The following is a 25,958-nucleotide window of genomic DNA, read 5'->3' as shown; positions in this document are numbered from 1 at the left end:
ACCACCAACTTTCTCAAGACTTTGACACCCAACTCTCCCGGCTTGTCAATATGTGACTACATCTCCAAGATGTGTTCACACCTAGACCTTGCCTTGCCAATAGGGCTTGAGTGACCTTAAACTTTTCAAGAACTTGTGGGTTGGGGAGAATAATTGGAGGAGGTGAAAGAAGTATGATTTCCAAATGACATCATCTTCATTTAGGAAACCTTGTTTCACTAGATTTGGGAAGATCATAGGTGTCTATTACAGACATCTTTTGGGAGATATTCAAGATAGTTGATTTAAAGTCCTTAATATGACACCCAATATGAAATATTAAGGCTAGGACCCAACAAACTATTTTATAACTTAGAAGAGGGATGCCGTAATCCAAGCTATAAAATATATGAAGGTAGGTGAATGATGATTCACCAATTTCCACCAAGATAAACGAAATGTATTATTAGGTTTTAATTGGTTTTGAAACTCCTAGATCTATCGAGATTCATTGAACTGTTCAATGGCATGTTTCAATCTCGAGTGTGCCCTTCAGGTTTTGTGACTGGGATGCCGAGGATCACAAAACAAGGTGTGAAGTAACCATGCAAATCACTTGGTACCCTTAATAAATTACCCCTCAATCGATGTGCCGGTTAACCACACACGCTCCATCGATACTATGATAAATATTAAGTCACCCTTTACCTACCTTGTTAAGTCCAAGTTAGTGTGCCGATTAACCACACACGCTCCACTAACGACTTAGACAAAGTGTAAAGTGTAATTTCATGGGTTAGCACCTTATTCACATTTTTCCTAAGTAACTAAGATTGGGTATTATTAAGAGTTTAGTTACTTAGTATTATCATTAATACTTTTAATGAAGGAAGAATTCTAGTCCTGTCAAACCCGTTCGGCTAACGACCCTCCACCAGTCAAGCAAGCGGTGGGTGAGAGTGGACACCCATTAAGTTGCCATTTTATAGGCAACAACCTTATACCCACCTTATAGACCGGCTTCGTGAATGAGGCGTACTAGCGGTAAGACTGACTTTACTCTTATACATATATATATTATTAACTTATAATATTATAAAGTATAAGGGTTGAATTTTTACTTTTAAAATTCTAAGGGCTAACTTGGAATTAAAGTATTCATAAGTGAAAACTTTACAAATTCCAAAAATTGAGGGCAAGTTTTGAAACTATTCAAAACTAATTAATTCCATAACTTATGTGTTTAAAGTAGTTTTAATCCAAAAACTCTTCAAGTTCCATAACTTGAGGACAAGTTATGGAAGACTTTAAACTAATAAAAGAATTAACTTTTCTTTATTTTATAACTTATGGAATTAATTAAGGTTACACCTTTTTTTATTTTATTTTATTTTATTAAATGAAGAGACTCTTGGTCCTCCATAACTTGAGGACAAGTTATGGAGTCATAAAACCATTTAATTAGAACTAGACTCTTCATTTTTGTAACATTTGCCAATTTTTATGAGTTTTATGATTCTTAAATGTGACTTTTCATATAACTTGATGACAAGTTACAAAAACACATTTTAGAATCAATTCTTAGATTAATTTGGATTAAAACCAACTATCACATAATTTTATTCATTAATCTAAATTCACTCATAAAACAAGCTAACACAAAAAACTTTTGCTGATCCATAACTTATTCTTAAGTTATGGAATCCTTTAAAACATTAACACCAAATTTTGTAACTCCAAAAAAACTTTGAATCAATTTTTTTTTTTAAAACCTTTTCATATCCATAACTTATGGAGGTTTCAAAAAATAAAACTCTTTAGATCAAACTTTTAAGACTAATAAAATAATCATATTATTTTATCTTTTATTAAATTTAACCTAATTCAACTCATAAAGCAAATTATTCAAATTTTACAAATAATTAGTTTTTCACAAGAACAAGTAATTATCTTAAAATTTGACAAACTTCATGTTTTTTTTCTTTTTTTTTTCAACTTTGAAAATAAAATATTTGCATCAATATAACAGAAAACAACCCGTGGCTCTGATACCACTGTTGGGTTATGTGCATTCTAACACTTCCTAAGTGTACATGCAACCCTAAATACCTTGGATCTATGTTTTCTCTATTATACATGCAAATAAGAACATCCAAGGTATTATCCTAATCTAGCATACAAAAACTATGAATGTAACAAGATAGAATACATACCTCTTGATGTAGCTTGACGTCTTCAAGCTTTAAGAGCTTAGCCCCAATAGTGTGGAAGCCTCAAGTGGAATCACAAATCACCAAGACACCTTGGAATACTTTAGAGAATATGATTACTTGGTTCTCTCTAGTGAAATTGGCTAGCCCTTCTTTAGTGTATCCACACTAGTGCCAATTTCACCAACCAAAGACATCTTTATATAGTATGGAGGATTAGGGTTAAACCCTAATACCCATGACCTTTCATTTCCTAGGATCCATGGGTTAAACACTCCATGGACTATCCATGAAAGCTTAGCCCAACCTAAATGAACTTGGCCCATTCCATATATATAAGAGTCCATATTTAATTAGTTCCTTTTGATCACTTAATTAATTATAAATTAATTCTTGATCAATACTAATTAAATAATATGATTCCATATTAATATATTAGAACTTATAACATATTAATATTAATCATAAACATACTATTCTCAAAAGATTATCCATATAAATTGTGTCGGTGAAGTGCAACCCAAATGGACCATGCCGGGTCGGGTCAAGTATATACCAAATATAGTTATGGACTTAGACATTAATCCAACACTATATGGGATTAACACCCCCACACCTTGATTGCTTGCTATAGTCCACGACCTACCAAGCCAAGGGGTGACAAATGTCACATTCTTTCCGACGCTTGCAGGGCGTCAAGTTCTCTAGTGTCTATCTGTATGGTTACGAGTATCTCGGGGTTACCTTATAATTCATGGCCTTAAGGTAACGGGAATTAACACTGTATTTTTGAAACAACACTCTTAAGATCACTCTTTCTTTTAGACCTTGCTAGACGTATCATTCATTTGATACTGTCTGGGTTTTGTGTTCACTGTTTTAGACCTTGCTAGCTGTATCTTTCATTTGATACCGTCTGGGGTCTGTGTTTCCCTTTGTTAGACTGAGCCAGGCGTGTCGTTCACTCGATACTCTCCTGAAGTCTATGATTTCTTTGCCTTAGTCAGCAGTATTTCTTGCTAAGGCAAATGTTATTTTCCCTTAGGTTTTTACTTGTGATGTCCTTCTACTTTCTTTAAAGTCAAATACCGTATTTTGGTAATAATAACATTTCAGGGAAATTCTCTTTGAAACTTAACACTGTCGGGTCTTAGTAGAAGACTGCTTTTATTTAGAAAATATAGGATTTTCTGGAAAGGACTCTCATACACCGTTGATCCTAAACTACTACTTTTATAAAGTTATTTGAATAAAATGACACTAAATACTTATGAACTCACCAGCATTTACAAAAATGCTGATACTCGCTTTCAAATAACTTGTATTCTCAGGTCAGCAATAGACAGGTACATTCCATGAGCTTTTGGTGAAGACAGTTTAGTACCAAGCTGCACCTATATTATTACTTGTATTACTTTGATGTTTCTATGCAATGTAAACTATGTAAAACTATTACTATTAATGCAATGGTTGTTGTACTTTGATTACTATACTACATATGTTGTGATACTTGACATGACGTCATCCACCCCAGAACGTTTCCGCCGTTCCGATTTTGGGGTGTGACAGATTGGTATCAGAGCATTGTTTATAGTGAGCTAAGTATATCAATTCATAAAAGATATACAGCCTATAAATACATAGGGATAAAACACTCTGACCAAGACTTATACTTTAAAATATAACCATATTTTACGAAAGTATAAGAACATCTAGAATCTAAACACTCGAACACAAGTATCACAAGAAGAACAAGAATAAAAGTCTTCGGATGTTAAGCATTACCGTCAAACCTGGGCAGTTATGTAATCGTAAGCTGGAATAAATGTAACCTGATCAACTACATTTATTCGAGATGCGATGAACATGTGCTTAGGAGTGATAGTGGTGTTGCAACGAGTCTGAAACTTACCAACTAGGAATGCAAGAGCCAAACACAAAGTTTAAAATACTATGGGAGTATTTTGGAATAGTAAAAGACTCACATTAATCCTAGAATCATATTCAGAAGTTAAGAAACAAACAAGAATTTAAAATACCATAGGGGTATTTTAGGATCCATAGATAACCTTGTGTGAAGAACTAAAAAGATCCTTATTGATATACCTAGAATTACAGAGGGTATACTTCCAAGGTTATATATAATAAGGATCCCATAGGCTAAGAATGTGTGGTTTCGCTCGACTTCCTTTTCCTCGTTTGGATGTGGATATAGAGTAGTATCACATATTCGAAGGCCTATCGGATCTAAGGACTCGATATGGATCACCCAGTGAAATGTTAATAATAATCTCTTAGGATTCTTTAGACATTTCCATTCTCACACGAACCCTATAGAAAACCCTATCCACTTCAGTACTCGGCAGAAGAGGTGATTCAGACCCAGAAGAGGTTCATTGAGAAGATTTCCGGTTCGGAAATAAATGAACTAGGTCGAGACTGTTGAAATCACCAAGTGCCTATATCTTTTTAGGGACATCGGTGAGAAATTCGCCTAAACTTCCGAGAATTCCAGTCATCCATCATGAAGTGATGACACCCAGAGTCAGATTCGGAAGCAAGGCAGAGTAGAAATTCAATATGTCTTCATGAGAAAAGAACCCTAGGTAACTACCCGAAGGAAACCAACGCCGGTCGCAATCAAAGATACGAGGTAGACAGAGGGAGCCAGTACATGGAACACGAGAAATGTCTTTCCCTCGTGTTAGTCGTGCTAATACACCCATAAAATAATACAATTTAGTGAGTTAGTGATTACACTACTCACACTATGTGTTAGGTAAAACGCCTTTTACCGTTGCAAGTAATACGATTAGAGTGGATCTCCACACCTCTATTGAGGATGTTTAGCCATAAGTCTTCATGAGCCTTTATTCCCGTGGTCTTCGTTCCAAACTTTTCTCAAATCTTTCCAGGCCGGAGAGTGAAATCTTTCCCAGTATAAAGGTAACTTAGTAGGAACGACTCCCATCTTATGGCTTTTTCCGACACACATACTCCCACCTTGATACCCGGACTACATCATAGGGATGTAGCTCGACACTCAGACAACCAATATCCGAAGCACGGGAAAATTTATGCCTAATATAGTAAGGACAGATACGTCCAGGGTTAATCATCGTCTCTCATCAGCTTGTGTTCCTTTCCGTGTAGGGAAAACAATGCCACCGAGGAAGCATAACCCATCCGTCGGCAAGAAATCGACTCTCCTATTCGATGAAGCTACTTTCCAGGCTGCAGTCTCGGCAGCCGTTGCAGCTGCCATGGCTCAACTGAATGCTAACAACGCAAGTGTTAGCAAGAGCCCTATCGGGAATCTTGATCCCAACAATGGATAGCAGCAACCAACACCTGCGTACCAAACCACTCAATAACCTCAACCAACTCCACTGAAGAGAAAGTTTAAGAATGAGGAAGGAAGTACCTCGACTCAAGGACCTTTCGAAGGGCAACGAATCAAGACTGTCAATACCCCTACCAACCCTTCCATCCTAACACCTACAAGACCAAACCTAGGAAGTCAACGAATGGCGGCAGTCACGGACATGCAAAGTGGTAAAATAGAGAGGAGGAAACGGAGTCGTCAAACTCCAAAGGAGCACCAACGACTCCACAAACTTGCCGCACAACAGCAGCAAGTGGAAACCCCCACCCCTTCAGCGCCAGCACGACCCCTTTCGCAAGTCTCTGGCTTTGGGTCCAACCCTACACACAATGGTGGTGACAAAGTCGGACTCTTTAAAGGGAAATTTTCAAAGTGGAGGAACGAGGAGGGCACCCGTATCCACGTAACTCTGACTAAGCACCTCACTCCTACTACCAATACCGGTACGAACCAGTCATGTCATCAGTGTGGTGAGACGGGACACCTCAAAAGTGATTGTCCAATAATAAAGAACATCGGCGCAGACGGGAGGATACCAAGGATCACTGCTGCAGGAGAAACGACAGGGGTACTGGAAGAGTCTAACTCTAATGCTTAGGGAGAAGCATCAAGGAACCCGGTAGATTTTTGGTACGTCTCTCAATCTTAGATAATTAACCGAAAACATTAAAAGGTTAATTCTAAATGCAATTATTTCCCCATTAAGGCAAAAGTCACAACACGGTTATAAAATTTAAAAATTTCATCAGGTAAAACTATAATGGCTAAGTATATACGTTACATCCATGAATAATTGAGATGGATAGAACTAGAGTGAGTGAAGGCCGCCTCATTTCCTCTTCCTCGTTTGGTTGTGGATTTAGGGCGGAGTCGCTTAGTCAACAGTCCTCCCCACCTTAATTATACATGACTAGTATAGGTTAGGCGATTATAGAAATGCCTCGTGAGAATCCATTCATGAAAAGGTACTCTACTAAGAAACACTCAGGACCCTCTATAGTTTTGCGTCGACTCTATCGGTCCAAGTATCCGCGACAGTGATACACGAGACGAAATCCGAGACGCCTAGAACTTGTGTGCCCGTTCAGCACATGACCCTATCGACCCTCATTATATATCATGTCAAAGAATGCCAACTTCGACGCCTCTATCAGTCATGACTCGACTTCGTGCAACCATGTGTAAATCCTTAGTGTTGTGTAAAAAGAACTTTCACCATAGCCATTTCGGCAAATAAAGGTTCTTCCAAACCTAAACATAATAAAATATAATAAACACTAATGTGATCCGTCAGTCGTCACTCTTATTTCAAACCTTCCAAAGTACCCAGGGGAAGCGTACCGTGCGCTGTTAACCAACCCTTCTTAGACAGATAGAAATCGAAGCGAAAGACACTGCAAGTATTCCAGAAGACGATAACCACCCGAAACATACTCCGTAGATCCCCCAGAAAGACCTTTCGCACCTTGCAATTAGGTTCGTGAATCAAGAGGATAGAACTCATGGGACTGACTACTATAACTGAGTATATGCATAAGGGTGGTATATAATTGAGATCAAAAAGATTTAAGATGTGTGCTTACTCCCTACTCCCTATTCCTCGTTGGGTTATGGGTCTGGGTGGAGTCGCACAACTAAACATCCTGCAGACCTCAATTATATACGGCTTGCATACACCAAGTAGTAGTGGTTAACCCATGTATGAGCTCTACCACGAACCTCATAGTAAAACCCTTCATCCTATTTCATGGAATAGAAGCTGGAGTCAAGAGAACCACGGCAGGTTGAGCTACTATAATGACCACAAATCCGAAATTTGTTGTCATCCTGGTTAAGCTAACATGGTTGCTAACACCCTCGGTTGGTAAAGAAGTCTGAGTCATAAGAGTCAAGGACATTGACTACGACGATCCACTCACGCTTAATCCCACGAATTAAGCATCTCAGCGGATATCCCGGAAAAACAGAAGCTGCGATAAGTTAAACTCTGAGAAGAGTGGATGAGGAGATTAAAGTTCCGAGTGATGGAACCCTATGCTCACTAGATTTGACATAGAGCGAGAAAACTCAGAACCTTCGGAAGAGTAGTTGCTGAAGATGTTCGCACTACTCAGGCACTTCGTCCACCCTGTTACCGACGAGTAGTGCCTAGGACACTCCGCTCCCTGACGTGGAAGAAGTCGTTGTCACCCTGTAAACGATAGACTGCATTCTCCGAAGCGAGCGCTAGAATGCCAATAACCATAGGATAACCTCTGCAGCCATGAATACTTGAAAAAGGTACGAGAATAGGTTGCGTTAAGCCTTATAACCCAGATCCCGAAGAGATTATAGACTTGACACCAGTCTAGGTGTTAGTTGATGGGTTATACAAGAGCACGCACTTTCCGCACTAAAATAAACCAACGCATTGGAGAATAGGACATGTCTTAGAGATTCATTGGACTACTAGGTGTTCCACGAATACTATCTCACACAGAAATAGTAGAACCACCTCCCGAGATAGTCCAACACTCGTCTGGTGAAACCCTATCTCCCCGGCCCAGAGGGTTTCTGTTAGAAATATCTCCAGAATCAGAAGTGCAGGTTCATTTTGCACAAGATTGAGATAGACACTCTGCAGCAAACAGATACTCGTAGACACGCAATCCATCCGAGGATCTAGAAAACCTCGGAGAGCCAATCAATAGGAACACGAATCCAAGGACAACCCGAGCTTTCTAAGAACCGACCAGAAGCACCACACTCCCAGTATGAGAGAACGGTTGGAACTTCGGAATGGCGATCACGTTAGTGATGATCTCGCCATAGAAGTACACTATGTTTTAAGTACTGAAAAGCTCTACCCTTCTGAGAGCTTAGGACCATCTGAGATTCTTTACGAAGATTGGTCCAACCCTCGTCAGACCACTACTACTTTCGGAAATTCCACAAGTTTCACTCCAGATCAATCCACTTCTTAGACTTGATAAGTGTTTACCTGACGTCACACTTTGTATCCCACTCATCTTGATAGAAACCATTGGGAACCCTAACTTCGTAGACGAAGCAAGAGGAATCGCTAACTGCACGAGACGGAATCCTCACCCCGTAAGTGAAGGTTTGTTAGAACGCCAAGCATAGGCAAGAGTTCACTTGGTAGTGCAAGGACCAACCAAATAGGAAGTGCCCAGATACCTCTACCTGATTGTTTATGCCACTTCGTTGCCTAAACCTAAATTTCGGGACGAAATTCCCTCTAACGGGGGGATGATGTGACAACCTGAAATTTATTCCATCATTTTAACCCCTCCTTCCGTTAATAAGCCTCACTTTATTAATTGTCTGTTAACCTTTTGGAAGAGGTTAATTAATTTGGGACTTCTATAATGACTTTGTAAGGGTTGAAAAGTTTTAGTTGCTACCAAGTCAAAATACGACCATTTAATCGGGTGCGACCAAAAGCCCCGTTTAACGTCAGTATTAGGTAGATTTCCACTAAGAGACAAGCTCAACCCCTATATAAGGGGGAGTGGACTCCATTCACACTCTTTCCACTCTTTCTCTACAACTTTTTTTCGAACCAAAAACGCCCGTTTCGAGCCCCAAACTAGTAAGTAATCTATCCTAACTTGTTGTATAGCTTAGTTAACATGCAAATTCGTCTTTAAGACATCAAATAGGGGCAAGATTATGTGTTTACGGCCCAAGAACACTCTTGGACCCTGAACACCCTTAAGTGTGGTTTTTAAGCCCCAAAACCCCTCTAAACTACCTCTAGGGCTTAGATATGACTTGTGGACTTACACCTTCGAGGTTAGCACACTAAAACCTTGCATTTTGGAGAGTAAACATGAGTTTACAGCCCAAGAACACTCTTGGACCGTAAACCCCTCTTCATAGGCCGTGAACACCTTTTAAGGTATTAGAAATGCCCTCAAACACCTCTTATGGCCTTGGAAAATGTCTTGAAGCAACCCCCATTGTAGTAAAGACATTAAACATCAATTAAACCAAGAAAATAGGAGTTTACGGCCGTAAAGCCCCCTAGAATTGGTCCATGGGCCGTATACTCCCAAAAGGTGGCCAAATGATGCCCTAACACCCCCATTTGACTTGGAATAATGCTTAGAACTTTATACTCTATCATTTAAGGCTTAGATCCATGAAGGAAATGACCAAGTGAGATTTTACGGCCGTAAACTCCTTGTTTAGGGTTGTGAACTCCTTAAATGGTCCATTTGTTGCCTTAAATCCATTCATATGCCTTATATTTCGACCTAGCCTAATTCTATGAGTGAGATAAGACCATTTAGCATCCTAGAACACCCCCACCATGATTTTACGGCCGTAAACTCATGTGGGGTTGGTATTAGGGCCGTGAACTCTATAAAGAGTTTACTCTTGAAGAGTAAACTCCCTATCTAAGCCATACACTCCCTTAGATGTTACCCGGGACACTCCTAGCACTTGACCAAAGTATTTTCCACGCATTAGGATGCGTATATGTATTTAATTAGTATTATATTTACTAATTGTATTTAAACATATGTCATCATATGTTAATAGGTCACTAAGTGTGCTCAAGTCTTTATTTGACACCGAGCACCCAACCGGAACCTTCACCCGATCCACTTACACAGGTGAGTTCATATCCCCGAATTAACCTTTTAAATGCTTTTATGGTGGGGGGGGGGGGGATACAAGTTAAAACATGCCAGTTATCATATCAATCACATGTGATTGATAACCCGCATGCACAAGGATTTATTACACCGCCAACTGTTTTACCGACTATGATACTGTAAAAGGGTTTTTCCAAAATGTGTTTACTTGTTCAAATCTTTTCTCAAATTGACTCTTGCGATGTATGTTTTACTTCATATTCAATTACACCAGTATTTTAAACAAAGGTTTTCTTTACCCATAATTTTTTTATGAAAGTTTCATTTAAAACTTTTTTATTAAAGGTTTTCAAAGGATTTCTAAAGGTTTTCTAATTTAGTTTACAAAAGAATACCAAGTCGTGAATTTTCTTAAGCATGAAGGTTTTCCAAAGTTTTCATCAAAGTTTTCTTCCATGTTTTTATACTCCTACTTTGTTAGATATTACTGTTTCATTATACTTCTACTTAGTTAATGCTCCTGCTTAGTTAAATGCCATTACTTTGTTAACGCTTTTACTTCGTGATACGCTTTTACTTCGTGATACGCTCCTACCTTGTGATACGCTCCTACTTGTTAACGCTTCTACTTTTTGAAACACTTCTACTTCGATAAACACTTCAACTTCGTTAAATGCTTCTACTTAGTGAAATGTATGCCTGTACTTGTATAGTTATATAAATAATGTTTAAAGGACTTAGGAAGGCTAGTTCGCCCTATTTCCTTTTCCTCGTTGGGATGTGGTCTGGTGGGATCGGATATCTGTCCGAAGGTCGTTTGATCATTAATTATATATTATGTATACATGTATAGACATATAGGTTTACGTCAATCAGTTTATTTGTGAGTCTCTATCATTAGCCCGTTATTTACATCAGAACTCACTATACGAGATGCGTCTTCAGGACACGGTCTTCTCCGTTGTAACACCATAAATTTCAAAACAATTTTTTGCACTTTATAAAAGCATAATTCAATTAATATTCATAAAAACATCAATGTTTGAAACTCAATCCACAACATATAAAAATCCCAAGATCTCATAACATAAAAATACCGTGTGTGTACTGTCACACCCCGAAAACCAAAGGCGGAAACGTTTCCGGGGTTGACTCCATGTTGTGTATCAAATCCAATGTACATTGTAATCACAGTAAACAACCATTACATTACATATATATGAAAGTTTACATTTGGTTCAAAAGAAAATTGTACAAAAGTTATACATATATCATATGAACAAAACGAGACGAGTCTTCCACGCACTCCGTCTTCACCAAAAGAGATCACTGGGTACCTGTCTAACTTGGACCTGAGAATAAAAGCAGTTTGAAAATCAGCTTAAAGCTGGTGAGTTCATAAGCGGTTTTGTTTTATGAAAATGTATCGGTTTCCTTTAGTTTTCCGAAAAAGTTTGCTATCCAAGGAAATCCCATATTTTCTTATGTTAAATAGTTTTGTAGTTTTGTTATCATTCATTACAGTTCAGTTACGCGTTATAAGTTAACCCCAGGAAAATCCCATATTTTCCTAAATACAAGATTGATTAAATAACACAGAGTATAGTTTAATACACAAAACTATATATTGAAAATCATAGGATTACTATCCCGAATTAGACAAGGATACTATAATATAGACGAACTGTAGATAGAAAGTATTTTGAAAACCTTGGGACTAACATCCCGAACCAGTTACTAGATAGTTTGATATACTAGAAAATATAAATTGAAAACCTTGGGACTACTATCCCGAATCAGATATAAGATTGTTTGATAAAACCATGGGATCACTATCCCGAATTTGATATAAGATAGTTGGATAAAGTCATGGGATTACCATCCCGTACAAGATATAGATTCAAAATCATCTAAGCTGTGAATAAATTTATATTAATACGTATTGTGAGTCGGGTAACCATGATGATACGACAACGATACCTCCTTGACGTTAGTCAGACGTCGGACGATATCCAGAATTTGTTACCCCAGGCGTGCCCGCCTAACTGTAGCTAGCAGTTAAGGTGTGGGATTGTCAGTCCCGAATAGATCTATTCACAAATTCCTCGCTCTCCCTCCAGAAGACTCTGGTTACACTTCCGGGGAGGATTTACTGATCATTCATAAAGGGTAGTGACTACTCACAAACTAGTATTAAACTATTCACAGGATTCTCATATGATATCAAACATACAACGATTTTAAGACATGATACAGTGAAAATAGATACATACAATGAAACTATCTGGCAATTTATTCTAATGATACGGAGATAAACTGAATCAGACATAGTTTATCTAATAACTTTATACAGATATCAGTACATGATATAAAGAGAAATATAGAACCCCAAATTATTCCCATAATAATTTGATTAGTTTGATTATTTTCTTAACTAAAATCCATTTAGTTGTAATTGATAGATCATTCCTTATGCTCAGCATAATACATAAGGAGTAAAAGTGTTTATAAGTTTGCCAGATATTATTTGAAATACATCAATGTTATAATTCGAAAATAGTTATAGTTTTGCTTGTATTCCCCCCCTGAAAACATTGAAAAACACGGAAAAGGCGTAGGGGTATGAACTCACCGAACGAGAAATGTGACGATTTGGATGCTAAGAGTTGATCCGGGGCTTGTAAATACACGAGGTTCCTAAGTATAATGTAAAGATACACATTTGTATCTAATTAGGACTTAGATTGATTATTTGATAGGGACAATTGCTTCTAGTCGTGAAAACACCCCGATACAAGTGTTTGGAGGGACCCGGGTGGCGTGTAGGGACACATATAGTTAGGATAATGAATTGGGACTTCAAAGGAACACTCCATAGGGAGTTTACGGCCACATGACCCTCTACCCATGAGTTTACGGCTGTAAACTCATGGTGGGGTGAGTTAAGGGAAAAAATGGCTTCAAATCACTTAAGGGAATTTTCTAGTTTTGGATTTAAAGGCTTGGAATGGATTTAAAACATCAAAATGATTAATTTATGGGAGTTTACGGCCTAGCATAGGCTCATGGCCGGAAACTCCTTAATACTCATGAAAATGGTGTTAAATGATGCTAAAATAAATCACATGTGATTGGTAAAATTGTTCCAAGGCCTTACATGCATTTGCTTGAAGATTTGAAGGGGTTTTTGGAGTTTACGGCCTATGAGACCCCTCTCATGGCTGTAAAATCTCTTAGAGAGTATTTCCATGTGTTTTAATTCCAAAAAATTGTTTGTAAGGACTTCTAAAATTCATTCCAAGGCTTTAGGGGTGTTATAGGGGTTAAACAACACTTAAAAATGAATTTACACCATATTTTAAGGAGTTTACGGCCCAAGCACTTCCCTTGGCCGTAAACTCAAAATAATTCTTCAAAAATTATGTTTCAAGTGTCCAAAATGCTAAAACTAATATCCTAAAATTCATATGTAAGCCTTATTTGTGATTTGGAAGGGTTTAAGGTCAAGAAAACCCCATAAATATGAGTTTACGGCCCAAGCTTGTGCCTTGGCCGTAAACTCCTTCAAATCCATCAAAATCCATGTTTTAAATGTTATAAGTTCAATTCATGAAGCCATTAAGCCATATCTAAAGTCCAAAATTGTCTAGGAAGGGGTTTAAGGGCTAAAAACCCTTCAAACTTAGTGTTTACGCCCTAGGCAACCTCCTGGGCTGTAAACTCATATATTGTGTCCCATTTCATGTTTAAATCTCGAATTTGGAAGCCAAATATGCTATAGATTAAGGTTAGGAAGGTACCTTAGGGATTTGAGGCCTTAAAATTGAGTTTTGGACCCTTAAACTTGGATTTTAGGAGAGAGGTTAGAGAGAGAGTAGAGAGAGAGAGAGGGAAAAAGCTTCAAATGAAAGGTTTAACATGTTTATATAGCTCTCAAAACTTGGACACGGTGGAATTCTACCCGATACCAGCCATAAACGAGGCTTTAGGTCGCACCCGATTAAGTTTCCGTCACCCGGCGGGGACGTTTCTAAAACTTATGAAATAAATGTTTTGGGCTAATTTCATGAGTTCCTAAAGGGTTTGGACACTCATTGGATGATAATAAACATATAATTTTAATTAACTAAACCCAAAAACGATATCGGGACATTTCGATATACGACGAGTTATACGGGTAGAATGGGTTTTCGACGATGGAAACTTCGGGTTGTTACATGTACTGATCAAGCCGGCGCCTTCCCACGGTCATCACTAGTACCTAAAACAAATAACACCAAACACTGTAATCACAAAGCTTAGTGAGTTCCCCAAAATACCACACATAGCACATATTAGCCACTAAAGGCTATAACTCTGTGGGTCCGTGGACCCTACTCTATGAACCCTCTAGTTCTAACTCTATGAACCTTCCGGTTTCAACTCTATAAACATGCACAACATAAATCACATAGAAATAATGCAGTACAACACATAACATACATATAGCATACAAATACTCTGTCACATAACTCTGATTACCTACTCAAGGTAAAGTATAGTGAGAAGACTCACCTCGGGTATCTCGGTAAATATCTGTCTCGGAACAAATGTGATCTAGCCTCCTCCTAATCACACAAAGTAACACACCCATAAATACATTGAACTCAACCCTAAAGGTCAACATGGTCGACGGTCAACTTTGACCGGACTCGGCGAGTGCACTAGAGCGACTCGGCGAGTCTATACGTGTCCACTCTCTCCCTTGGACCCTCTCTTGACACGTCGAGTACTTCCCTAACTCGTCGAGTTCCACCTGGCATGAATCGCGGGGCCACCACGACTCAACTCGCCGAGTCTCAAGAACAACTCGGCGAGTTCCGGCTTGACTCAGCCCCCCCCCCCCCTTTGACTCTCCCTGACTCATTGGGTCATCCCCCAACCCGGCAAGTCTACTCGCTGAACAATTTACTTGAAACCCAAACCCTACTCGCCGAGTCTCAAGAACAACTCGGCGAGTTCATGCCATGCACAAACTCTATTGACCTCCTGAGGTTAGATCTGTTTCCCCAAACCATAGATCTGGCCTTCCCAAGCATGAATGTCACTCTCCAAAGGGGTTAGTAAACCCTAACTCTAAAGATCAACCCTAAAACTTAAGGAGGTTCGAACTATTACCTCAAAATGAAGTCTCTGGACTCTGGATCTGCTTGAATCTCACCTCCTCCTTGCTCTTGTCACCTTCTTCTTGCTAAACCAAGGATACAAAGATCCAAAAGTGACTTCTTCTCTCTCAAAGCGATTTAGCTCTCTTAGGGTTCTCTCAAGGGACTGGTAGCCGCAATTGGAGGCTATAAGTGCCCTTAAATAGGCTCCAAACACAGGAAATTAGGGTTTCATTAAACATCATGGACTCGCCGAGTCCAGACGCGAACCCACGCCCATAACCACGATCATACTCGGCGAGTTTGGGCTCCAACTCGCCGAGTCTCCTCATAAATCACCAAAAATACAAGAATAAATAATACCTGGGAATCCGGGGTGTTACAATTCTCCCCCACTAGAACTAGACTTCGCCCTCGAAGTCTTGCTCTACAAATAACTCCGGATGCTGCTCATGCATCTCACGCTCCGACTCCCAAGTCATCTCGGACCCCTTCCGATGTTGCCACTGAACCAAAACCAAGGGTACCTCCTTGTTCCTCAAAACCTTGATTTCCCGATCTCTGATTGCCACCGGTCTCTCAGCATAATTCAGGCTCGCATCCACTTGAATATCCTCTAATGGTACCATTGCCGACTCATCGGCTATACACTTCTGCAATTGCGACACGTGGAAAGTGTCGTGAATCTGACCCAACTCTACTGGAAACTCCAAACGATAGGCTACCCTACCTACCCTCGCGACCACCTGGAATGGCCCAATATATCGGGGCCCCAACTTGCCCCTCTTCTTGAATCGAATAACTCCTTTCCAAGGAGAGACCTTCAGGAGCACAAAGTCGCCGACCTGAAACTCAAGCTCGGACCGACGTCTGTCCGCATAACTCTTCTGAAGACTCTGAGCGGTCAACAACCTCTGTCTGACCTACTGGATCTGCTCACTCATCTGAAACACAATCTCTGTACTGCCCATAACAGGCTACCCGACCTCTCCCCAGCAAATAGGGGTCCGACACTTCCTCCCACACAACAGCTCAAAGGGTGGCATACCAATGCTCGAATGATGGCTGTTGTTGTAGGAAAACTCTGCCAAGGGCAAATACGTATCCCATCTCCCCCCGACATCCAACACACATGCCCAAAGCATGTCCTCGAGCGTCTGAATCCTCTGTTCACTTTGTCCGTCTGTCTGGGGGTGATAAGCGGTACTAAAATGCAGCCTAGTACCCAACTCCTCGTGAAACTTCTTCCAGAATCTGGAAGTAAAACCAACATCCTGATCTGAAACAATCGAGATCGGCACTCCGTGCCGAGATACCACTTCCCTCACGTACATCTCTGCTAACTTCTCAGCGGAGGAGCTCTCAGTGATAGCAAGGAAGTGGGCGCTCTTCGTCAACCTGTCCACAATCATCCAAATTGCCTCGACTCCCCTAGCAGTCCTTGGCAATTTGGTGATAAAATCCATGGAAATCTGCTCCCACTTCCATTCGGGAACCTCCAATGGCTGCAGCTTACCATGCGGTCTCTGGTTCTCGGCCTTAACCCTACGGCAGGTTAAGCACCTCTCAACAAACCACGCAACATCCCTCTTCATACAGGGCCACCAATACTCTCTCCTCATGTCTAAATACATCTTAGTGGCCCCAGGATGGATCGAGAATTTCGACCGATGAGCCTCTTCCATCAAAGTGGTACGTTTCCCACCCAAAAATGGTACCCATATACGCCCCTAAAATGTCATAAGCCCCCGACCATCGATAACGAACTCCGATACCAATCCAACAACTTGCTCTCTCTTCTGGTTCTCCGATCTCACAGCCTCAGCCTGTGCTCCACGAATGGTGTCCAAGACCGGAGCCATCACGGTCAACCGCAAACATACATCCCGCAATGGGGCGCTCTCCGCCCTGCGACTCAGGGCGTCGGCTACCACATTAGCCTTTCCCGGATGGTACAGGATCTCACAATCATAATCCTTGACCACATCTAACCACCTCCTCTGCCGCATATTTAGGTTAGGCTGATCCATCAAATACTTCAGGCTCTTATGGTCCGTGTATATCGTACACCAACCCCATACAGATAGTGACGCCAAATTTTGAGGGTAAACACCACCGCCCCCAACTCTAGATCATGGATGGGATACCTCATCTCATAAGGCTTTAGCTGCCTCGATGCGTATGCTATCACATGCCCTCTCTGCATCATGACCGCTCCCAACTCCAAGATCGACGGATCACAGTATACCACAAAGTCCTCCATCCCCTCCGGGAGGGCTAACACCGGGGCTTCACATAACCTTTGGCGAAGCGTCTCAAAGGAGGCCTGCTGCTCAGGGCCCCATGAAAAAGCGACACCCTTTCGGGTCAACCTGGTGAGTGGCACTGCGATCTTAGATAAATCCCTGATAAATCTCCGATAATAACCTGCCAACCCTAAGAAACTCCTAATCTCGGAGGGTGACCTCGGCACCTCCCAACTCATCACTGCCTCAACTTTGGCCGGGTCGACCAATATACCTTCCTGGTTAAAGAGATGTCCTAGGAACTGGACCTCTGGTAACCAGAAATCACACTTGGAGAATTTGGCATAAAGCCTCTCCGATCTCAGAACTCCGAGGATCCCCCTCAAATGCTCCTCATGCTGCTCTCTAGATCTCGAATATACCAAAATGTCGTCGATGAATACAATCATCGACCGATCCAACATCGGCCTGCACACTCGGTTCATGAGATCCATGAACATTGCCGGGGCATTTGTGAGCCCGAAAGGCATCACCACAAACTTGTAATGCCCATAACGCGTCCTCATCTCGCACCCTCAACAATAGACAGGTACATTCCAGGAGCTTTTGGTGAAGACAATTTAGTACCAAGCTGCACCTATATTATTACTTGTATTACTTTGATGTTTCTATGTAATGTAAACTATGTAAAACTATTACTATTAATGCAATGGTTGTTGTACTTTGATTACTATACTGCATATGTTGTGATACTCGACATGATGTCATCCACCCCAGAACGTTTCCGTCGTTCCGGTTTTGGGGTGTGACAGCATTTGTAAGAGGGGTTGACACAGGAGTCACTCAAACTAGTTATTGGCATATGCCTCACAGTAGATAATCATCAAAAGAAAAAAAATTACCTTTCTAGAAAATCCTAGAGGAAGAAAAACAAACAAATGAGGATCTATGCTCGAAAATTAACTATCTAATGAGTAGGGTTCCTTTTTTATGGCAATCATGTGGAGTCTCCAATACTACTACTCTAGCTCCAAAAGAAATTCCTACAGAAAAAGTAAGTAATTAAACGAATATTTGATGATAGTTTTCCAACAATGGACTGCTAATTAATGTTTTCATCACATATTGCCTTCCTAGAAGAAGAAAAAAAAATTATGCGTACATCAGCCTCACAAACACCCCACCCCCCCCTTCCCCCTTCCCCGGGCTCGAACATAATGTAAGTTAATATATGTCACAACAAGAAATTTTGTGCTTTGCAACTACAACAATGTAGTGAAATTATGAATCAAAGTCTTAAGAGTATGTATGATGCTTACTTTATGACAACAAAAATTTGCAACCAAATACACCATACCAGCATTACAAAATACTCAACAAGCAATTGGGAACCCAAGAAGATCTTGTTTAGGTCCATTTTGGTCTAGGACTTCCTTATTGGGCCCAATGGACCAATAAGCTTCCAATTTGACCATCTTGGACTTAGAACTCTTAAACTGGCTCTAATTGGACCCACTTTCATTTATTTCAACATTTTGGGCCATATTGGGCCTAGAATGAAATGAATTAAATATTATGAATATTATGGCCCATAATTAACCTAATCTAGCTTAACAAAGCATAAAAATCACACTTATATTTTATAGGGCTAAAAATCACCCAACCTAACTATAACATGGGCTTAAGGACAAAAATCCCAAAAATCCCCTCTCTCCCCTCTCCATTCTCGGCCCAAGCCCACAAAGAAGGAGGGTTGACTTTGTTGGGTGACACCTCACTTTTGTACCTAGGATTTCCATGCAACACACATACCTCCATGCAACTATCTTGTCAAACCTCTCTCTCTCCCCTCTCTTCTTGTTCTCGGCCGATTTCAAGCACACACACACACATTTCACTTAATTTGTCTCTCAAGAAACTCTCTCATTTCTCCTCCAAAATTTCGAGATCTAAGGAGCTTTCAAGAAGATATCTCCATAAATTCTTCACCTAAGGTAAGATCAAGTTTGGATCTATGATTTAGGTACTTTGTTTTATCAAAATCTCCTCCTAATCCATGTAAAAATCTTGATCACTCTCCTAGAAACTCTCTAAGTTCGAGATCTTTTAAGGAGAGGTACTAAGGCCAAATTTTCTTCTCACTTTCTTCCAAAAGCCGAAACCACACCCAAAGGTGAGCTTCATACCCCCTATTTTTCGGTTTTCATAAGTTTTGAGGGTGGGGGGGGGGGGGAATACAAGCAAATGTGTATATTTATGAGTATATGTATGCTTTGTGTGATTTCTATGCTTATATATATATATATATATATATATATATATATATATATATATATATATATATATATATATATATGTCCTTATGCGATTGTGGTGTTGGATCTAGTAAAAAAGAGCTTAGAAATCGAGATCTACAATGTGTTGAAGGAAATAAGTATAACTTATGTTATTTTACACAAATCATTTCTAGAAAAGTAACCAAGTTGGTTATTATGAACCTCTTTGGGCTTAAAACCCATTTTTGCGCTCAAAATGTTAAAAATATAAAATTTAAGGGCCCAAAATGACAAAATATGAATTATGATGGTTGAAATGGGACAAAACAGTTTTAACAAAGTATTTTCTGAAAATTTACTCTTTTGAAGGATTAAAATGTGAATTTTTAAACCTAATGGGCCAAAAATGAACTTTTCGGCCCAATAAAGCCCAATATGCGAGATTTTCAAATTTGAAGGGCTGAAACTGTTCTTTTCTGTAAAACAGGGGACTACTAGTGCTCCAAGTCCATTTCAAGGGTTAAAAATACTTTTCATATTTAAAAAGGACCAAAGATGCAAAAAAATTCTATTTTGGGCCAAAAGTGTAAAAATTGCGAAAATAGAGGTTTCAGCCGAGAAAACTTCATTTTGAGGGACTAAAACTGTTTTCCAAAAAAATTTGAGCTGAAAAATACATTTTCAACAAGTTTTGATACTAAAGTGTCAAGAAAAATGGTTTAAGGACTAAAATGGAAATTCTTGTATACAAAGGGTCAAAAGTGTAAATTATCCATAAGAAAGGGGCTGTAAAAAGTAAAATTCTAATGTGTTAAACAATAAATCCGTTATGCTAAAATACTAGTACCACGACTACCGACGAAACATAATACACCTTCAACACCAAAAATCGTTACCAAATGAATTGATTCGGTCTCGAATCAATAATGAATCAGAAATCTATACGCAGCGATACTACAATACACACACTGAAATTACGGGAAGTCAATACACACGTGGGAATTCACCAGACGTCGATACACCATCTTTGGGCCCGAAAGTTTCAAATCGTGTTTGTTGGGCCAAGCTAGCCCAATGACATGATCTTTAGGCCCGAAGGAAACTCGCTTACATGTCGTTGGGTCTTATATGACCTAATTCCGTGTAAAAGGACTTTCAATGGCTTTTGTGCTGTTGGGCGCCAAGGGTCCTTTGGTACTGCCAGTAAAGTCAAGAATTCACCAATGCGGGCCGGGCCAAGGGCCCTTTGCATTCACGATAGCCTTGAACGACTTATGGAATTATCGAGGGCTTCGTGCTCTCTTTTCTCCTCGGTTGTGGGGCTATGAGAAGTTAGGGTGATTGGATTAAGTGAATAGTATGGACGACGCCTAAGGGATCGTTTGTATAGTTGTAAACTAGTCGTTTTCATTAATGCGTGTTTATAACAATTCAAAACCCATAATTAATCCAACGTCACCTGGAATTATCGAATACACACGTCACAACGGTATAACAAAATAGAAAACGCATAATTCAAAGTATTAGGAAAACATCGGGTTTTCCTAGGGTTTTTCAAGTCATACACCTACAAGATGCATACCAAGTCTAACAATGTTTTTTTTAGAAACAAACAAGCATACTTACGGATCTTCACACTTTTTTTTATACGATACTCTTTTCAGAAAATATCGGATTTTCTGGTGGTTTTCAAAACAATACAAAACATTATATTTCAAACATTACTTATGAACTCACCAACATTTCATATGTTGACGTTTTTCAAAATACTTGTATTCTCAGGTAACAGGTAAATCGAAGGGAAAAATGTACTCAGTGATGTCTTGTTGTTTGTTTATTCAGTATCGAACTATTTACTTTTTGGGAATGTAATGTTATGAAACAATGTACTATATGTAAACACTACCAGTTGTACTATTTCAATGCATGGTGATCAATGATATTATGTTTCATGTATATTCACTGTGATGGTATTCAATTGAGTCACAACAGCCCTCGGACGTTTCCGCCGTCTGGTTCGGGGGTGTGACAATATATATAATAATAATTTTTTCATATTGTATTTACCAATATTTTCAACTGTTTTTTTATAGAATAAATATGAAACACTATTTTCAGGAAAATTTGAATAATGTTGAATAAAATGTTGCATCTATGTGCGATAAGCCACATGACAATGTGATAGCAGCTTCTCAACCTAACACACTCTAACAATTCACCAAAGTATGTATATTCAACAAGTTTACATAGATATACATGTGTCGGTTAATCAAAATATATAATTATACATTTATTAATATATGCATAAACATCCCTATAGAAAATAAAATGTTGACTTTCAGTGTGTAATCTTAACAATGTTGTAGCGAATGGTTATATTATCTATTCTACTAATGAAAACTAGAAAATATATGGTAAAATATTGACGACTGATTACTACAGAGTTTTTATGGATGAAGAAATAAAGCCAGTCGTCTGCATACCAAACGGAGACAAACTCTTATTAACAGTAAATGATACACTATATTCTTTTGTGGTTTGGGAAGAAAATGTTGTAACCCTTGATCCTAAGGTATTGTTATTGCATATGTCATTAATATTTATACTCATTAATTAAACCTTGTATTTTTTAAATGATTATATGAACTAGTAGAATACATTTTGCATGTTTGTTGTAATGCTTGTTTTACACCGATTTTATATTTTTGTTGTTGTATAGGATCCGAATGTACATATACTTGAAGCTAATAATAACATGCAAAAGCCAAAGAAAAAACAACCCAAGGGAAAACAACGTAAATTATTTTTTACAATAAACGGCCGAAGGGGTAGAACTAAAAAATTGTAGAATTTAGTTTATTGGGTTTGTAAAAATATTTTATGTATAAAAATATATGAATGTTTTTTTGTTGTAATAACTTTAAAATTATTATTAGTAAAAAATAGTTTTTCATTACATTATATTGCATATTTCCATTAAACATGTTAGTAAATATAAGTTATGTCGACGAATTAATTACATTTATGTCTCCAAAGGAAAAAAAAACACATCAATGTAAATATGTTTATTGTCACCGTTTAATTGCTTTTGAGTGAGTAATGCATACAATATTAACGATATAATATTGAACTTGTCACTAAAAGTTATCAATAATCATAATAAAAGAAATAACACATGAGTATACATCATTTTTAGTGACGACATAATTTTTTATTTTTCGATATATGTAAACAATAGTAATTAGAAACCATTAAACATGTTAGTAAATATAAGTTATGTTCATAGCTTAATTACATTTGTATCTTTAAAAGTCAACAATAACCGTGATAATATTTATAAACAGTAACTATAAGTAAACATTTCTCACTTTATATGAAAAAAACACATCATTATAACTATTTTATGGTCACTGATTATTTGCTTATGAGTGAGTAAAGGTTTATAATATTCACGATATAATATTAAATATGTCACTAAAGGTTATCAATAATCATAATAAAAGTAATAACACGTGACTATAAATCAGTTTTTTTGATGTCTTATATTTTTATTTGTCGGTATATGTAAACAGCCGTAATGAGAAACCACTAAACATATTAGTAAAGATAACTTATGTTGACAACTTAATTACATTTGTGTCTCCAAAGTCAACAATCGCCACGATAATATTTATAAACGGTGACTATATGTTAACATTTAGATACATATAGAAAACCACCTTACCATATAAGTGTATTATTAATAACGATTATTTAAATAAGATAGATACATATAGAAAACCACCTTACCATATAATGGTTTAACCTATAACAACAGGTTTTCATGGGTTATATTTAGCACAATTAAACGAAAATATAACTTATCATCAACGACACGGCCTTCCATTACATGTTGAATGAAAAAAACCGACATAAAATGTCAATAATGACGAGTTTTTTATGTAATGTCCCAAAAATACTAGTAAAACTTTTCATTTTCAAACACTTAAATCCATACAAACATTTTTTCAAAAACCAATCATAGTAAAATATATCTCTCAAACATTAGAGTAAAATAGTAATAGTTAATGCGGAAAAAGCCTTTAGGGGATGCGGTGCAGTCAAGTCGGGCTCTTCCCTTTGGAACTGGAAGTATCTGAAAACATTTAAAACATAAACCGTAAGCAAAACAATCTTAGTAGGTTCCCCCAAAGTACCACATACCCTACATATCAATGGGCCCAACCATATGGGTGTATTTCAACCCTATGTGAATGTTATGATCAAAGCATAGTCTTACAATCACTTCCAAATTACAACCCAGCTGTAAAATTGCTGCCATGATCCATCCATGGTCTTCCATTCAAGTCACAAACAAAAACAAGTTTTGTGATCTAACCATGGTCTATCATACAAGTGTTGTGATCCAACCACAATATTTCTTAAAAGTGTTGTGATCCAACCATAGTCTTTCATGCAAGAGTCACAGACAAACTAGTAACCTACATAGTATAGTGAGAATACTCATCTCACTCACAAAGCCAGACAAACCACAACTCAATGCCACGAAATAGGTACTACAATGCACCTATCAAAACACACAAAGCCACACCTCAATCTACTATCTAAAACTAGCAATTTGATCAAAAGTCAACGAATTCAAAAAGTCAACTCCATAACCTCGCCACTTCATGGCTAATCCTTAGTCACACCATGGCAGCTAAGTGAAAAAATAGTCGCGGATCCTTTAAACCCCCACGTCGTCACAACCAGTTCGACATGTCGTGGTTTCTGGGTAAGAACAACCTAATGGGTTTAGACTTTAATCCTTTATAAATTTAACTTATACTCTCTAAAAGACTTCTAGGGACATCAAAGGATCATAAAAATCTAAACTTTATGGACATGCATACCCCTATGCATGTCCTTTACCCAAGCTAGGTGAAAAAGTGGAAATGTGACCCAAACCTTTACAAATTTCACAATCCACATCCAACTCTTAAATCCATTAGATATAATGCTCATGGGACTCAGAAAGGCCATAAAGGTTCTAAGTTTATTCCATCCAATCACTCTAACCAAAACCATGGACCAAACTAGGCTAGAACAACCTAGATCTAAGAGAATACACCATAAAGATGAAAGCTTTAATCGTTACAAATGGTCCATAAATGATGTTAAAGATGGGGAGGTGTTACTTTGCTTTATCCTTTCACAAAATCTTCTTATTCTTCCTTCAAAGTGCACCAAAACACCAAGGATAAGCTTTAATATGGGAGAAGGAGTGTTAGGCTTTTTTAAGGCTTTTGGAGGTGATGGAGGTTGAGGACGGAGGACCACCTAGCCATTACTTACCTTAGATATTACTTTAAGTCCAAAAATTGGGGTTTAGCATAAAATTGTTGGTGCACTCTTAAAATGCACGGCTTATACGGGCTCTGCCACATCATGGTGATACCTCTACCACGTCGTCGCCAACCAATATTCAAAATTTTCTTTTAAAATTCATACCTTGGTGACCAGATGTTAGAACTCTCCCCCACTTTAATTAGACTTCTTCCTAAAATTTCGATGATACAAACAACTCAGGGTAATTCCCACTCATCTCCTTCTCAGGTTCCTATGTCCACTCAGAACCCTTCCGGTGTTGCTATTGCACCTTTACCAAGCCTACCACCTAATTGCGCAAGGTGTTCATGTTTCTATCGAGGATCGCAATTGGTCTATCTACATAATGAAGATGTTCATCAACCTGAATGTCATCCAAGGGAACAAGTGTGGAATCATCAGCTAAACACGTCCACAGTTGAGAGGCATGAAAGATGTTGTGGATCTAGCTAGGCTCGATAGGTAGACTCAATCGTTACGCAACTTTTCCCACCTGGGCGATAACCCTAAAAGGACCAATAAATATAGGGCCCAACTTTCACTAATTTCTAAATATAGGGCCCAACTTTCACTAATTTCTAAACTTTCACTAATTTCTTCCATGATGATTCGAGCTTCTCTTCTTATTTCAATCTAGGGGTATGCCTTAGAAACAGCCACTCATATCCTTAATCTTATCCCTGCCAATAAGTTTTCCAAAATTCTCATGAGATGTGGACAAGGAAGGTTCCCTCATTAGCACATATG

This window comes from Lactuca sativa, chromosome 8, assembly GCF_002870075.4.
Source record: "Lactuca sativa cultivar Salinas chromosome 8, Lsat_Salinas_v11, whole genome shotgun sequence".
Taxonomy (NCBI): domain Eukaryota; kingdom Viridiplantae; phylum Streptophyta; class Magnoliopsida; order Asterales; family Asteraceae; genus Lactuca; species Lactuca sativa.
Note: the sequence above shows the minus strand (reverse complement) of the source record.